Source organism: Carcharodon carcharias, chromosome 18 (assembly GCF_017639515.1).
Source record: "Carcharodon carcharias isolate sCarCar2 chromosome 18, sCarCar2.pri, whole genome shotgun sequence".
NCBI lineage: Eukaryota > Metazoa > Chordata > Chondrichthyes > Lamniformes > Lamnidae > Carcharodon > Carcharodon carcharias.
In genome coordinates, this window is record NC_054484.1 from 15,757,738 (window position 1) to 15,771,795 (window position 14,058).

Sequence of the window (14,058 nt, forward strand, 5' to 3'; positions counted from 1 at the left end):
TCTGCCCTTAGTGAAAAAAAAGGGTTTGGACTTTGATTGCTATCAGGGAACAATGGTACCAGGGAAATGCTATTACCTGCCATTGACTGATGCAATCAAGATGCCTGATTACCCAATATGATGGCACAGAGGACATGTCATCAATAACATACACTCAAGGAATTACAGAACTAAGCTCTGCACCCCAGAGAATAATACTGGAAATGGGGCCATTCAAACCCTCATTAAATTAGAGCCAGGGTGATGTTACTGTGTCATTTCAAACAGTAGGAGAGCTGCTCATACAATGAGAACTAATAATATTCATCTCGATATATCTTCTGTGGAAAACCCTGTATTGTTTCAATCAGTTGGAGCTGTTGACATTTGTCTGCAATTTGCGTGAAATCAACTAAATGGACTTTGGAACAACAGGAAATATTTTTTGACATGCTTGAGTTAAATTATTATTAAAAAAGAGCATATCTGAGTACCTGTGCTGCAGTTGGTCAGGCCTTCAGTTTACACTGGACAGATCAGCTGTGTTGGGGGTTGCAAGTGTTTTCAGCCATATAGTGGTGATACTGGCCTGAAGATTTTGGGCTGCAGTTGGAAGAAGGGTTGAGTTTGGTCACCTTGGCTCAGACTACAGTCAACACCCATGTTGGGGGTAATAGGTCTCAGCCAAATCATAGTGATATTGGTCGGAGGGTTCTGTGAAGGCTTGGGGCAAAAACTTGGTGTGCTTTGCTGGTAACTTGTTTCAGCCACATCTTGGTGATATTGGTCTGAGGGTTTTTTCTTAAGGTTTCTGGACAAGGCGTGGTTTTTGCTTGTGTTTTTGTAAGTTTTAACCGAGTCGGGGGAACTTCGTCTCGCTGGTCATTCTGTTCAAGCCATACACCTGACGTCATGAACATGGGTGTAGGGAGGGTCTCTGAGGGAAAAGGGGAACCTCTACACACCCATGTCTAACCATAGGAAACATTGTGAAGAACAGCCACCAAATCCTGGAAAGTCTACACCTCCGGTATGTGGCATGGTAGCATGGTTTGGTCCCTCTAAAGAAACTGTCTGGCCACTCCAAAGTTACTGGTATCTATGGAGCTGATTAGGCGTACACTATTAGAGCACTGCATTTTATTTTAAAATTTACTTTTGGGACGTGGGCAACTGGCAAAGCTGCAGTTGTTGCCTGACCCCTAGTTGCTCAAAGAATGTCTTGCTGTGCCCTCCGTCTTGCTAGGCCACAATAGAGGGCTTTAAGAATCCACATTGTGTGGTTGGGAATGATGCAGCCCAGTGGACATTAATGAACCAATTCGGTTTTAATGACAAACTAGGATTATCCAAAAGTCAGTTTCAGCCCGCAAATGATTAAAACTTGTTAGAATTCAATTTCACAACTTTTTATGGTGACATTTAATCTCACAAACTGCTAAGATGCTAGTACCATATCCACTGCACTAATCTTACATGGAGGGAGACAAGACTCAAGGGTCTATGTGGGGTAAGCATATTGAAGATTTACTGAGACAAGCGTTGTCAATGTTTTACCTTCACCTCACGGGCAGTAATCTGCATGGAAAGAATGGGAAATCTGCCCCAAGAGCAAACAGAGAGTTAAATAAAGAACATTCTTCCGCAAAATTGTTGAACTGGGTTCGATTTTCCAAGTACACACCCCTCAGCAAATTTCACAATAGCTGCCTCACAATGAATTAGTTGAGTTCCTGCCTCTAGAGACCCATGAGGCACACAAAGCACCTCCTTACAACACTTCCATAGCGTGTTTTCCCTGGAACAGGTCGCTAGCCTGAAGCCAGAAGCTATCGCTTGAGGGGCACCACTCTGCATCAAGCATGACTGACCCGGAGTCTCTCCTGGTCTTACTGCCTGCCGCAGGCATGTTAGAAGGATTTGCAGGCTGTTTAGCCGTGTTATGGAGACACCTCCTGTGGCCATCAAATCCTGGCGTGGGGCTCAGACCCAGAGCTTCTGTCTCAGAGGCGAGGGCACCACCCACTGCACCACAAGACTTCCCACCCAAAGAATATATGGACACTTATTAGTTTGCTTTCTCTTTTTAAATCAGAAAATATGTTTCTTGATTTTCGATCCTCCAGTATCGCCCACCATTTCTGCGCTGAGAGGTTGGGTAACTGAACTTATTTTCAGAGCCCTGCTGATGTTCGTCAGGAAAATGAATAAGGGTCATGCCAGCTTCTCTTTGCCCCCTCTCTCTGGTACCTCTTTGAGGTTCTTTCCTTCCCCCTGTATCAGGCTGACTGAGAGTGGGTACATTAGCTGCAGGCAAATGAGTGTACTGGTCTCCGAGTAAGGATGTGGCTCCTTTAAGAAGCTTCCCTTTAAAGATAATTGCGCCTGAGAGTGAGAGCACCTGGAGTGGGAAACTTGTTCCGGCCAGGTGAATTTAAAGGAGGGGGTGAGGGAAAGTTAGGGTTAGAGAATGAGCGGGGTTGGAATTCAGAGAGATATAAGATAGATCTGTGACCTTGTGTATCAAAGAAGGTGCATGGATCTTGGATTGATCAAGGGCTACTTCTTGTAAAAGGAGGAAGGCTCCACAGTGGTGGAACTTTGTAACTGTGCCCCAAAATCTGAGATTGGAAAACTATGTGATAAAAACAAAAAAACTGCAGATGCTGGAAATCCAGAACAAAAACAGAATTACCTGGAAAAACTCAGCAGGTCTGGCAGCATCAGCGGAGAAGAAAAGAGTTGACGTTTCGAGTCCTCATGACCTTTCGACCGAACTGAGTGAATCCAAGAAAGGGGTGAAATATAAGCTGGTTTAAGGTGTGTGGGGGGAGGGGTTTGGGTGGGGGGAGAGAAGTGGAGTGGGGGTGTGGTTGTAGGGACAAACAAGCAGTGATAGAAACAGATCATCAAAAGATGTCACAGACAACAGAACAAAAGAACACATAGGTGTTAAAGTTGGTGATATTATCTAAACGAATGTGCTAATTAAGAATGGATGGTTGGGGAATTAAGGTATAGCTCTAGTGGGGGGTGGGGGGAGCATAAAAGATTTAAAAATATTTAAAAATAATGGAAATAGATGGGCAAAGAAAAATCTATATAATTTATTGGAAAAAACAAAAGGAAGGGGGAAGAAACAGAAAGGGGGTGGGGATGGAGGAGGGAGCTCAAGACCTAAAGTTGTTGAATTCAATATTCAGTCCGGTAGGCTGCAAAGTGCCTAGTCGGAAGATGAGGTGTTGTTCCTCCAGTTTGCGTTGGGCTTCACTGGAACAATGCAGCAAACCAAGGACAGACATGTGGGCAAGAGAGCAGAATAGCAAGATAGCAGGTGGAAAACTATGTGTTGGATAACACATGCACAACCTTCATGTCCTGCGGCTCTGTGGTGTGATGCTAAAGCAGTCAATGGGACAAAGAAAAAAGGATGGTTGTAAGTAACCTAGGAGTGGTATTCAAATTTAAGAACTGTAATCTTGCATACAAGTCCTTGAGTCACCAATCACAACAGGGACCAGCACTTATGTCAGTCCCTTCCCTGGGAGGAAGATATATCAAAGTATGTGAGGGCAGACAATCAAGGAGGAGAAAGGAAAGCCAGAGAAGTCTGGAGAAAACAAAGGTATGACTGGAGGGGAAGGTTTTCAACAGGCAAGACCAAGGGAATTAGGTGTGAAGTTTGAAAGAACAGAAACAAGTTGTTGCCATGGGTGGAGGGAGGGAGTAGGGTACAAGGAGCTGTTGAGTGTGTCTGCAGAGGTGTGAGGCAGGAGATTGCCAAGGTGAAGTGAGGTGATGGAGAGATTTGAAAGTTTTGAAGTCAACTTGCTGTTGCTTCACAAGGCAATGGAGCTTTGAGAGGGTTATCGGAGGATTGGTTAGCAAGGATTTTCTACAAGGGAGTTTACACGCTGCAGTGGGGGAGGTGATGGCAAAGTGGTATTGTCACTGAACTAGTAATCCAGAGACCAAAGGTAATGCTTTGGGGATCCAGGTTTGAATCCCACCATGGCAGATGGTGAAATTAGAATTCAGTAAAAAAAAATCTGGAATTAAAAGTCTAATGATGACCATGAAACCTTTGTCATAAAAATCCATCCAGTTCACTACTGTCCTTTAGGGAAGGAAATCTGCCACCCTTATCTGGTCTGCATGTGACTCCAGACCCACAGCAATGTGGTTGACTCTCAACTGCCCTCTGAAATGCCTAGCAAGCTATTAGTTCTCAGGGGCAATTAGGGATGGGCAATAAATGCTAGCCAGCGATGCCCCCATCCCAGGAACAAATTAAAAAAAATTATTGGATGGGTTGATATTGGCGGAAGTTTGAAACAATAGAGAAATTGAGGTGATGATAGCCTGGACTGTGGATTTAATGGGAGTGGAAAGAGCTAGTGGCAGGTGTCGAAGAGAACAGTTGTTGTAATGGAATGGTTGCAAGCTTGAGACCAAGGTTCATGATATCATCAATGCAAAGATGCATTGCTCTGCAGTCACACATAAGGTTATATTTAATGGAGGCGATGGGAGAACTGGTGAGAGCATCCCATTGCCTTCTTTGGGGAAGGCCTGCTGAATCAAGAGCCAGTCAGGCACTTAACAGGGCAGCAGTGGTCCTTCCTCGGGATCAAGGAACCCAGGGCGGAAATCCTGCTTACCAAGAGATGTTGGCCAGTCAGAGCTTGGCAGCTCTTTATTGAATCACAGTGCCACCAGGGAGGTGGAGATTGTTCGCAGTACTGAACCCACCTGAGGTCCAGGATCGTGGCACAGGTCAATGATGGGAAAGGGGAGGTCAGCAGCATGGGCTGGTGGGGCGGCTCTCAGTGGCATCTTCCTGACGCCCCTCAATCAGACACTGAATGCTTTTGAACAAGGGACACTTGCTGGGAGCCCGCAAGCAATCCCAATAGGGTTTGCTTTTTGGGCTTCATGCACAATGCGTCCCCTGCCCACCTTTGGGGTGAATTTGGGGTGAATACCACCCTCCCACCTGTTTAAATGCACCCTCTCATCACCAAACCTGCCACAGGGGAGAGCATTAAGTTCCACCCTCTCCTCTCCCTCTCCCCCCCTGGAAAGAATGAGGCAGGGTTGGTAGATTTAAATGAAACTACATTTTTTCCACCATGTTGCTGTCACTACAACTGAAGTACCTGCGCATATTTTTGTCAATCAATGGCATCCAATTACTAATTAAATTTTAGTGTTAGGAGGGAACCAACAGTCTAATTGACTTGCTGCTCACATTCAAAATTAAGTTGGCAGGGAGCAAATGTTTGCAGTCTTCACTTTGAAGTTACAGGCCAGTAGCTCCTGGAATAAGTCTTGAGGTGTATTCATGCAACCAGTTTATCCTTGCACCAATGCTTATTTAGGTAGTTTAAATCCAGAATTGGGGATTGACCTGGAAGGAGATAGTTTCATGATTTTAGTTTGACACGAACTAAAGTGTGAATCCACTGTGGTACCAGGCATGTTTGCAAAGTGTTGGTTGGACTTCAGGCTACTTTGCAAACCCACCAGCTTGAAGGTTACTATATTTATAACTTTTGGCAGACAGCTCCATACATGTAACCAGTTTAACGCTAAACTCTTTACAAAACAGGATGGATAATGTCTCAGTCGAGCCAAGCAGTGGAAATAGGGTATTGAATAGCCAGCACCTGGACTGCAGCCATCAGCCTCGCATCCCAATATCTTTGGGGACATCACACAAAAATTAAAGAATAAAGATTTGCATTTTGTTGAGCACCATGCGCAACTTCAGGGTGTCACGAGGTACTGTAGAAAGGTGATCCCACCTAAAAATTCATTGTAACGTAGGAACCACGGCAGACAGTTGGCATACAGTAATGTGATAATGGCTGAGAAATTTTTCTTTTGTGATGTTGAATAAGGGGTAACTATTGATCAGGGACACCAGGGAGAACTCAACCACTCTTCCTCAAAATAGCACCTGAGAGGGCAGACGGTGCCTCATCAATTTAACATCTCAGCCGTAAGACAGAATCTCTTCACAGTGTGGCACTCCCTCAGCACAGCACAGAAATATCAGTCTCCATTTTGTGCTCAAGTCTCTGGAATGGGATTTGAACACACCACCTCCTGATTCAGAGGTGGCAGTTACCTGCTGAGCCACTGTTGACACGACGCAGGTTGCAATAATGCAAAGTGAAAGGGGTTTCACATCAAACTGTGGCATACAATTAGCCTATAAATTGGCATCCATTGTAACTGCAGGGTGAATTTGAAGGCAATACTGCTCTTTACGCTTAAAGAAACAAAATTCTGAGTCAATTGGATACTGGCGACACTCGCTCATATTTCACCCAATTCATTAATCAAGGTGCTTAGTTTTTGTTTACACTTAAATCCCAAAAGGCAACACACTGCTATTACTGTCAAGCAATAAAACATCTATTCTTTTGTATTTTCTGCCAGCATCGATGGTTTTGAAAATATAAAGCACATTTTAGTTATATTTTTTGTGCTGACAGTAATTGCTATGCAGAATTTTCCTGTTAGATGTATAAGATAATGACAGGTGGAATCTCACTGCTTTTAAAGCACATGTGCTGAATTCTGATTGCCATTAGAAATAAGGAGGAATTTGGTTTCTACGCAGTCACGATGAGAGAAGAAAGAAAGAACTTGCATTTATTTAGCACTTCTCATGACCTTCAGATGTCCCAAAGTGCTTTACAATTAATGATGTACAGTTTAAGTGTGTGTGGTCACAATTGTAAATTATGTTTTATACTTCAATGGGATGTGATCGTCACTGGCAAGGTCAGTATTATCACCCATCCTTAATTGCCCTTAAGAAGGTGGTGGTGATGCTGTCAGAGAAACCTTAGTTACTTGCTGCTGTGCAACTTGTGGTAGACTGGTGGTAGAGGGGCTGAATTTTTAAGATGGTGGATAGTGTAGGATGGTAGGTGGTAATCAGCAGGAGGTTCCCTTGCCCATGTTTGGTCTGGCGTCCTGAGACTTCATGGGCTCCAGAATCAATGTTGAGGACATCCAGGGCCACTCCATCCCAACTGTGGTGGGTCTGTCCCACTGGCGGGGTGGGACACAACTGCAACGGTCCATGGTTCATGTGCTTTTGGGAGAGAAAACCGATATTTTATGACGAGGAGTTGGTTCCTTTAAGAACTAGGTATCTTTAGCAGTTGATTTCTGGTACAGCACCTGGCTTCCAATAAATGATCATGTGACCAAGTTGTGTGGGAGGTACAGAATAGAACAGTAGGATCAGCAAGAAGTTAGTTATAGGGTTGACTAGATTGCGGGTGTGGGTCTGGCCTCAAGCAGGGTTTTGAGAGTAATGAGATACTGGTGGGATACTATGAGCCACATTTTCTCAGCCGTGGTGAAGTCTTGCCACAGGGTGAAAGGTGGAAGTTGGCCCCACTTCGGCTGGTGTCAGGACCCTGGGGTGGCATATCGCTGGTGGTGGTCAAGTAACGGGGGCTACTGCTGTCCAATTAATGGCAACAGCCCTCCCCCAAGAGCTGCCAGCCCAATCTGAAGGTGACAACTCAGCAGCCCTGGCAGCACCAGGGAGAGGGCATTTCAAAGGTGGGGCTCCCTTGAAAATGGCTCAGTTGGGCTGGGGGAAATCAGCACCAGATAGCTAGGCCCTAGTGAAATGGGGGTTGGGGGGGGGGGGGGGGGGTGGATGGTGTGCTGCAGGGGTGTGGGTGTGATTTATTAGCAGCACCGCTCGCGTGGGGGCTGCCATTGCTGTAGGCGGTGGGGGGAAACCACTCTCCATGAGCCATGGAGTGCCCATAAAGGAGAGCCCCAGCTCCCGGGAACCTGCTGGGAGGCCACCCGGGTTTACCTGGCTGTTTCCGCATGTAGCGACAGACCCTCCTGATGCAGGCAAAATTCTCCTGGGGGAGCAGGAAATGGCCCTTAATTGGTGCCTTGAGTGGCTTAGTTGGCTGTACAGTGCGCAGCCGTGTCATCACATCAGGAAATCTTTGGGCTCCCTTTCCGTCACCTTCCACACAATATTGCCAGCCTGCCTGCCTCACAGTCCGTATCCAATGGGCTGGGAAAATCTGACCCTGGGCTTCATAGTGAGGTCAGTTGTGAAATATATTGGCCGGAATACGATGGAGAACTCCATGGTTGCTTTTCAATAAAGTGTCACAAGACACCGAAAGGATTAATCTAGTTTTGCATCATGGTGATAATTTAACGGGAGCCCATTTCTTCCCTCTGTTCACGTTTTTATTCCAGTCGTAAGTTATGAGGGATTTTTAGTGCTTGTGAATTGAATGCTTTCCATTCCAGTTCTCCAATGCTGGTATCTAGCATTTGCACATCAGTGATAGCACAGTTTAGTTAGCAAGCAGAATCCCCTTGCAATGTACCTCAGCCCCGAATCCTGAAGAGGCCTACTTACTGTATCTGTGTGAGGATATTTTTCCCAAAATTAGCCGCTATATGGCCTCTGAGTTGCATTGCCAATTTCGTTCCAATTAACTTATTGTAAGCCTCTAGGAACATGTGTAATGAGACTTTGGGGAAATCATGAACAAATTGCTTTAACCAATTTCCTTCTTGAAGACTCACTATTTACTTTTTTTTCATGTGTGAGTTTCTAAGCTCTAGAAATAAACTGACGATGTGAATTTGGTTCAAGCCAACTCTCGTGAATATGAGCTTTAGTGAATGCTGACCAGCCCGGGACCAGATTGTTTCCCATCTTTGCTAATGACTGGAAGCGTGGAGGGACGCTCCAGATACAAGTTACCCTCTGCACTCCGCTGCTGTGTCTGTTTTGTGATGCACGGATAAGTCAAAAAGCAGCAGCAGCAGCTGACCCACAGCTTCAAGAAAGCAAGAAGTTCAATAACAACCGAGTATTTAATCTGTGACAATGAAAACAGGGAGTTAAGTTGAAAGGGCAGTGGGATGTCAACTTGACATAACCTGTGCTGCATTTAGACACAAGTTTACATCATTTTTATTACACAATTCGTATCAGTGGTGATTCAGAAATTACTGAATGGGTAAGTGCTAAAAGCGTGATGGTTGTTTTCTGAAGGGGAATGCTTTCTTCAGCACAATTTTGCTCTTGACACTATTTTAATACTTATTATTCACCAACAGTGGGTGCTACAGGTAAAGCCAGCATTTATTGTCTGAGCCAAATTGCCCTTGAAATAGTAATAGTGAGTCTTCTCCTTAAGCCACTGTGTGTTGCAGATACACCCACAGTGACGTTAGGTAAAGAGTTCCAGCCTTTTGGCCCGGTGACAATGAAGGAGCGGTGATTATGAATGGTATTTAATGGAGCCGACAGGGGTTTTGTTAAATGAAGTGCCAATCAGGCAATTAACTGGACAATGGTGGGCCTTCTCCAGGATCAAGGACCCTGGGGACGGAAGTGCCCCCTTTATTGAACGGTTGAGGAGATGGCTGCGGCTGGTATGACACCCACTCTGAGCCTAGTATCGTCACTGGATCCCAGATCACATGTGAGTGATGGCAGGTTGGGGGTTGCAGGGGACTGAGATGGGAGGGGGAAGGTGACCAGCTGTAAAGGCAGGGGGGTTGCTTGTAGTAGGTCCCTCTTCCCGATGCTAGGTCCCTCGATCAGGCACTGAGTGCCTTTATATAAGAGACCCCACAGGAATCACAAGCAACTATGTATAGCAAGGACCACCCACCCCCCCACCCACCCAACCCATCACTGGGTTAATAGCAGTGATGGTGGGGGAGGCCCTTAAGTGGATATTAGTTGCCCAGTTAAGGGCCTCAATTGTTGGCGAAGTGGGAAGGTCATCCATAGGCCCTCCAACCACACACTTAATTGGGGTGGAGGCAGGAAGGTGGCAGAGTCTCCACCCGCTACCCTCCAGCCTGATTAAATACCCCCACCACCAAACACGTCACAGGGGAGGGCATTAAAATCCCCCGTGTATTTTCAAGTCAGCATAATGTGTGACTTTCAGGGGAACTTGGAGCTGGATTTTTTGAACCCCTGTCAGGGGTATTTCCCGCAGGTCCTGGGGGGCAGGTAAAAATATGACAGGTGACTATCCCACCACATTCCCGCCCATCCCTGACCTGTTCCCCATAAAATGATGCTCATTGGGGGCACTGCCCACAAGTTGTTGACCCTTTTTTCACTTCCCATCTAGCCATCAAACCCCCACCTCACACTCCCTCTGTAGCCTTCTCAATCCCTCACTCTGGAGGTTATGTTCTCTTCATCCTGGGACCTACCTGCAGTCCCAGCAATGTCCACTACTCAGTTCTGGCGCTGCTGAGACTGCTAGATCTACTGGACAATCTGATTGGCCAGTATCTCTTGAGGGCAGAACATCCTCCCACTGAGGGAGGGAGGTTCCACTCTCACTTACTTAAGACTGCCCGCAGCATCTTCTTGCGATAGGGAGGCCTTGTTTATTGTGGGTTGACTGGTGGCTGACATTTCTTCCAGGGGATGCAAGCAATACACCCCCTAGTAAAATTTAGTCCTTGGAGTTGACAGTGCTCCCATGCATCTGCTGCTAGTAGAATTTAATTTCAATTAATAGACCTGGAATTAAAAGTTAGTCTTGGTAATAATGACCATGAAACTATTATCAAAGGAACCATCTGAATGCCCTTTAGTGACTCCGGACCCACAGCAATGTGTTTGATTCTTAAATGCCCTCTGAAATAGCCTACCAAGCTACTCAGTTGTATAAAACCACTACGAAGCCTACAAAAAGGAATGAAACCAGACTGATCACCTGGCGTCAGCCTAGGCATTGGAAACAACATCAGCACACCCAGCCCTGTTGAACCTGAAAAGTCCTTCTTACTAATATATGGGGCCTTGTACCAAATTGGGTACAATTGGGTCTGCGGAAGGTAGTGAGGGAGCCAACAAGAGGGAAGGACCTACTTGACCTTGTCCTCATCAACCTGCCTGTCGCAGGTGCAGCTGTCTATGACAGTATCGGTAGGAGTGACCATCACACAGTCCTCGTACAAATCTGTCCTACAGGCTAGTCAAGCAACAGCCTGTCTTGGCCATACTCTTGGAATCATACCTTACAATGTTCTAGACACCACCATCACCATCCCTGGGAATGTTCTGTCCCAACGACAGGGCAGAACCTTCAGAGGTGGCGGCACAGTGGTATACAGTCAGGAGGGAGTTGTCCTGGGCGTTCTCAAAGTTGACTCTGGACCTCATGAGCCCTCATGGCATCAGGTCAAACATGGGCAAGGAAATCTCCTGCTGGTTACAGCCTACCACCCCCACCACACCCTCAATCCTCAGCTAATGAATCAGCATTCCTCCATGTTGAACATCAGCTTGAAGGATCACTGAGGATGGCAAGGGCATAGAAAGTACTCGGTGTGGGGGCCTTCAATGTCCAACACCAAGAGTGGCTCAGTAGCACCACTGCTGGCAGAGTCCTACAGGATGTAGCTGCTGGACTGGGTCTGTGGAAGGTAGTGAGGGAGTCAACAAGAGGGAAAAACATACTTGACCTTGTCCTCATCAACCTGCCTGTCACAGGTGCATCTGTCCATGACAGTGTGGGTCGGAGTGACCACCGCACAGTCCTTCTGGAGACGAAGTTCTGTCTTCACATTGAGGATACTCTCCATCGTGTTGTGTGGCACTACTACCGTGCTCAATGGGATAGATTTTGAACAGATATAGCAACTCAAAACTAGGCATTCACAAGGCATCATGAACCATCAGCAGCAGCAGAATTGTATATATACAATCTATAACCTCATGACCTGGCATATCCCCCACTCTGCCATTACCATCAAGCCAGAGGATCAAACTTGGTTCAGTGAAGAGTGCAGGAGGACATGCCAGGAGTAGTAAAAGGCATACCTAAAAATTACGTGTCAACCTCGTGAAGCTATAACACAGGACTACTTGCGTGCAAAACAGCATTAGCAGCAAGCGACAGTCAGGGCTAAGTGATCCCACAACCAACGGATCAGGTCTAAGCTCTGCAGTCCTGCCACATCCAGTCGTGAATGGTGGTGGACAATTAAACAGCTAACTGGAGGAGGAAGCTCCACAAATATCCCCTTCCTCAATGATGGGGTGCCCAACACATCAGTGCAAAAGACTGAAGCATTTGCTACAATCTTAAGCCAGAAATGCCGGGTGGATGATCGATCTCCGCCTCCTCCGGAGGTTGCCAGCATCACAGATGCCAGTTTTCAGCTAGTTCAATTCCATCCACATGATATCATGAAACAGCTGAAGGTGCTGGGCCCTGACAATATTCTAGTGAGAGTACTGATGGCTTGTGCACCAGAACTAGCCATGCCTCTAGTCAAAGCTGTTCCAGTACAACTACAATACTGGCATCTAACCGACTATGTGGAAAATTGTCCAGGTATGTCCTGTCACAAAAAGCAGGGCAAATCCAACCCAGCCAATTACTGTCCCATCAGTCTACTCTTGATCATCAGCAAAGTGACAAAGTGACAGTGCTATTAAGTGGCACTTACTCCACAATAAGCTGCTCACTGATGCTCAGTTTGGGCTCTGCTAGGGCCACTCAGCTCCTGACTCATTACAGCCTTAGTCCAAACATGGCCAAAAGAGCTGAATGCAAGAGGTGAGGTGAGAGTGACTGCCCTTGACATCAGGGCATCATTTGATTGGGCATCAAGGAGCCCTAGCAAAACTGGAGTCAATGGCAATTGGGGGGAAAATCTCCCCTGGTTGGAGTCATACCTAGCACAAAGGAAGATGGTTGTGATCACTAGAGGTCAATTACCTCAGTCCCAGGATATCACTGCAGGAGTTCCTCATGATAGTTCACCAGGCCCAACCATCTTCAGCTGCTTTATCAATGACTTTCTCTCCATTATAAAGTTAGAAATGGGGATGTTCGCTGATGATTGCGCAATGTTCAGCACCATTCACGAGTCTGCAAATGCTGAAGCCTTCTTTGTCCAAATGCAGCAAGACCCGGACAACATTCAGGTTTGGGCTGTTTCAAGTAACATTCGCACCACACAAGTTTCGAGCAATGACCATCTCCAACAAGAGAGAATCTAAGCATCGCCCCTTGCCATTCAATGGCATTACCATCACTGAATCCCCCACTATCAACATCCTGGGGATTACCATTGACCAGAAACTGAACCGAGCCAACCATATAAATACTGTGGCTACAAGAGCAGGTCAGAGGCTGGGAATTCCGTGGAGAGTAACTTACCTCCTGACTCCCCAAAGCCTGTCCACCATCTACAAGACACTAGCCAGGAGTGTGATGGAATATTTCCTACTTGCCTGGATGAGTGCAGCTCCCACAACACTCAAGAAGCTCAACACATTCCAGGACAAAGCAGCCCGCTTGATTGGCATGCCACCCACAACTTTAAACATTCACTCCCTCCACCATGATGCACAGTAGCAGCAGTGTGTACCATCTACAAGATGCACTGCAGCAACTCACCAAGGCTCCTTTGACTGTACCTTCCAAAACCATGACCTCTACCACCTAGAAGGACAAGGGCAGCAGATGCATGGTTACATCACCACCTGCAGATTCCTCACCAAGTCACTCACCACCCTGACTTGGAATTATATTGCTGTTACTTTATTGTTGCCAGGTCAAAATCCTGAAACTTCCTTCCTAACAGCACTATGGGTGTTCCTACACCACATGGACTGCAGCGGTTCAAGAAGGAAGCTCACCACCACCTTCTGAAGAGAAATTTGGGATGGGCAATTTTAAAATGCTGGCCTAGCCAATGTTACCCACATCCTGTGAAAGGAAAAAAACTCTCTCCCCCAAAAAATACTGCTGAGGCTGATGGTTAATTGAACATTTTAAAATTGAATTGATAAAATTTAATTGAATCAATGGTTGGACAAGTTTATTAAGGGACCCCTAACCAAGATGGATAGAAGGTGTTAAAGACACACATCAGCCATGGTCTATGTCAAAAGCAGAAGTGGTTCAAGGGTCTCTGAGCCAGAAGCTCTGGGTTTGAGACCCACCGCAGGACCTTATGGGCCAGAAGGTGCATTCTTAATCCCGCCAAACAGGTTTCATGTCAGCCTGCAAG